Source organism: Odocoileus virginianus, chromosome 17, assembly GCF_023699985.2.
Source record: "Odocoileus virginianus isolate 20LAN1187 ecotype Illinois chromosome 17, Ovbor_1.2, whole genome shotgun sequence".
NCBI classification, from domain to species: domain Eukaryota; kingdom Metazoa; phylum Chordata; class Mammalia; order Artiodactyla; family Cervidae; genus Odocoileus; species Odocoileus virginianus.
Genome location: NC_069690.1, coordinates 56456538 through 56460782, shown reverse-complemented (window position 1 = coordinate 56460782; position 4245 = coordinate 56456538).

The following is a 4245-nucleotide window of genomic DNA, read 5'->3' as shown; positions in this document are numbered from 1 at the left end:
AGCAACATTTCTATTTGAGTATACATTTCAATTCAAAGACAACCAACTTTTCAACATTTCAAGCGAAATTCGCCTGCTCAGAGAAGATGGCAGAGAAGAAGAGAACTGCAACCGAGGCAGAAGAGCAGCTCTCCTGACTCAGGGGCTCGCAGGCTGACCTCTGAGGCAGATTTCCCCAGATGAAGTGAGTCTGTGACAAATATAAGAATGAAGCAATATTACTTATGAGCTCCCAGGGTGGCTCAGTGGTACAGAGTTTACTTGCCAACGCAGGAGACAAAGGTTTGACCCCTGGGTCGAGAAGATCCCCCGGAGAAGGCAATGGCAACCCACTGCAGTGTTCTTGCCTGGAGAATCCCATGGACAGAGGAGTCTGGTGGGCTACAGTCCATGGGGGCACAGAGAGTTGGACACGACTTAGAGACTGAACCTGAGCACGATTCTGCTTATTTTGCTTATTTAAAGCAAGTTTTTTGATATCTGAGTCTCTTGAATTCATGATGATCATATTTAGTTGGCAACAGAGAAAAATACTTCTTAAAGAAGCGCATGTTGGGGAGGGAATGGAATGGGCTTCAAATGGGGGAACTTTCCACTGAATCTGGAGCCTGCAGAAATGCCTTTCCAGGTGTGGATGGCACTTCTGCATGAGTCTCTCCCAGCGGTTCTGCCTTTGTCTGTAATTAAAGGGCCAGAAGCTAGTTTTATATATAACTCAAGGCAATTGTAAAATATAAGTATATTTCCCCTCTGTTTAAATAAATGAAATAATTTGTCCCATAATCACATTGGTCTCTGTGAGCTCTTGAAGTTTTATGAAGGTGTAACTCATGAGTCACACTGTTACTTTGGTTATTAAAGCTTGACTCTCGTAGTACATTTTAAAAAATATGAATCCTAACTTTGTGTAACTTTAAAGAATGGAAAGGCCTGAAGACGCATCACTATGGGAACGGTGAGATTCTGGCAGCTCCCTGTCGATCTGAGCGAGATCTGTGCAACATCAATCATGAGTCAGTTGTAGCGTCAAGAGGCCACCAGACAGGGTGGCCGAGAGCACTCACCCTAAAGGTGGACTGTCTGGGCAGAAATCCCAGCATGGTCACCTGTTAGCTGGTTATGATGCCTTGGGAAAGATGCCTAGAGTGTCTAACCTGTTTCCTCTGCTGAAAAAAAAGGAAAATTACAGCATCTTCTTAGGGATGCTGGTAGAATAAATGAGTTAATGATTGTAAACCCCTTGTGTGTGTGTGTGCATGTGTGTGTGTGTGTGTGTGTGCATGCGTGTGTATATGCATGTGTGTGTGTGTGTGTGTGTGTGTGTGTGTGCACGCTCTCAGTCAAGACTTTGCGACCCCACAGACTGTAGCCTGCTAGGCTCCCCTGTCCATGGGATTTTCCAGGCAAGAATGCTGGAGTGGGTTGTCATTTCTTTGTCCAAGGGATCTTCCCAACCCAGGGATCAAACCTGTGTCTCTTGTGTCTCCTGCATTGGTAGGCGGATTCTTTACCACTAGCGCCACCTGGGAAGTCCCTGTTAATCCCTTACCTCTCCCTGTTGAAGTAAGCACTTGATAAACATCAGAGATTGTTGTCACCACAGTTAAGTGGCTCTGAGCTAAGGGAGAATTTACTCCCCAGGGAATATCTCACGACGTAAGTCGACATACTTGACCATTAGGCCTGGAGATGTGGTGACTCCTGGCCTCTACGCATGGATGTCAGAGATGCTTCTGAATATCCCACAATGCACATCAGCCCCCATCACAGTCACCAACAAGGATTACGCAGCACAACAGCGCCTGGCTGAGAAACCATGCCATAGCATAAACTGTATGTTGTACATCAAGCATATCTCCCAGAAAGAAGTCAAAATAAATGGGTAAAAACCGGAACCACCCAACTCTTAACCCCCTTCACCCTGTTCTCTATATAGTAGGAGGCATAGCTTGCCTCTCTTTGTACAGTCTAGAGAGCAGCGCATATATGATAAGTGAGCAGCTCAGAATTTTCACAGACTAACCTCACCCATGTAACTAACCTCACCCATGTAACTAACACCTGGATCAAAAGTTAGTTTATTAATAAGACCCCAGTTATGATCTTCACTAAATATACTGACTTTCCTTGACCTGAAAGATTACAGGAGATTTTTTGTGTTGTTTATACTTTATAAACATGGAATTGCAATTCTAAAACATAAAAATGGAATTATACAGTAAGTATTTTTCTGACTGGATTTGTTTTTCTCAAACATCATAGTTTTGAGATTTACCCACATTCTTGCAAATAGTCATCATTTGCTCAGTCTCACTACTGTGTAATATTTCAGTGGACAAATGCACCTCACATGGTAAGTTTACCCATTTCACTCTTCAAAAGCATTTTTGGTCGCTTTCAACTTGGGACTATCACAAATGGTTTGGCTATGTACATCCTAGGACACATATTTCTGTGCACAAACACATGAATTTTTGTTGGATAAAGGGCCACCTACTGTAGTTTTTCTCACCTGGGAAATCCCACGGACAGAGGAGCCTGGCGGGCTACAGTCCACGGGTCGCAATGAATCAGACATGACTGGGCACACCCACATATGCAGCATAATCTTTGAAACTAGAACACCCAGCCATGATTTCCCATTACAGCACAAATCAAATCCAAGGTCCTTTCAGCAGACGCGTTTCCCAGGTTGCCTGATTTTTCGCCAGCTTGCGCCTGTACATTAATATTTGACTTCACTTCCTAAAGGGCTCCACTTTGGACAGTGAAGATGTTTTTCATCCTGATAGCATCTTCCCCAACCTTCTGCACTTACATTCCTGGCTTTACCTGAAAACTGCCCTGCACCCGCTCTCCCTCAGACACACGGTTCTCCTCTCGTTTCACAAGCATGCCACCCGTTCTTTATGACTCATCACCTGTCATGTATATCCATTTCTCAATTCTGGGAACAGCTGAAATCTTTTCGTCTTCCAGGTCTGAGTCCAGCTAACCACTGGACTCGAGAACTCATTATGACATTCTATGAAGCAGCAGTGATAAACTCCAATTAATTCCATTTATTCCATAGGACCCACTAACAAAAGTCAGGGATGGAACAGGAGCAGTTATAAAAGCATACCTGACCCCCAGGTTCTCCTTTATTTAAAAGTAAGACTGTTGTTGTTGTTCAGTTGCCAAGTCGTGTCCGACTCTTTGCGACCCCATGGACTGTAGCACGTCAGGCCTCCCTGTCCTTCACTGCCTCCCTGAATTTGCTCAAACTCATGTCCGATGAGTTGGTGATGCCATCTAAGCATCTCATCTTCTGCAGCCCCCTTCTGTTTCTGCCCTCAGTCTTTCCCAGCATCAGGGTCTTTTCCAGTGAGTCGTCTCTTCGAATCAGGTGGCCAAAATGTTGGAGTAACGTTGCTGTCACCAAAAGGCAGGCAGGAACTTGAATTTTCATGTCATCATAATCGTCATAATGAGGGGAATTTGCATGTGGCAGAGGGCGCAAATGCAGAATCCACAGCATACGAGACGCTCTCTTTCAGAAAGAGCCTTGAATTTATCTCCATTTTAATGCCTCTCCACATTTTAAAATATTAGTTGAAAAGGGGGATTTGAGAGGATGGAGCAGCCAAAGTAAACACTCAACACACTGTTCTACTAGAATTTTATTATCCTCAAGTTCGCAGGCGCCTGAGCCGTTGCCGCTGTTGCCCAGGGACTTGGTGAATCAGTGGTTGTGTCTGAAAAGGAGACAAATAGGATGGAAAAAATATCCATTTCTCTGTCTGTGTGTGTATTTTAAAAGGCAGTACAGTTGCATCATGCACTTATGATAACAAAGTGGTTTAAAAAAAAAAAGCTTGGTTGAAATATTGAATTAACTTCATTTTTTTTATGCCACCATGACACATTTTTTTTTCTTTTTTGTACACCAGACATTTATATTTTCATATTGTCATGGAGACTGAATGTGATTCAAATGATTCTGTGCACTGTTATGGAATAATTTGTCTTCTCTGAAGTCATTTTTTTTTTTCAGTGATACACTCTGTGGATAGAACAGACTAAAGAAGCAGCTAGAGAGGGTATATTTATGCAATGTGACAAGTACATACACAAAGCAGGATGATGTCATAATGTAAGTAATTTAGAGGTTCTGGCACGTAGATGGGTGGTAAGCCATGATTGCGCTTGGCTCCATGGAGTGCAGCTGCCTGTGCCTGGGGAACTGTCTTATTTATGTTTGCT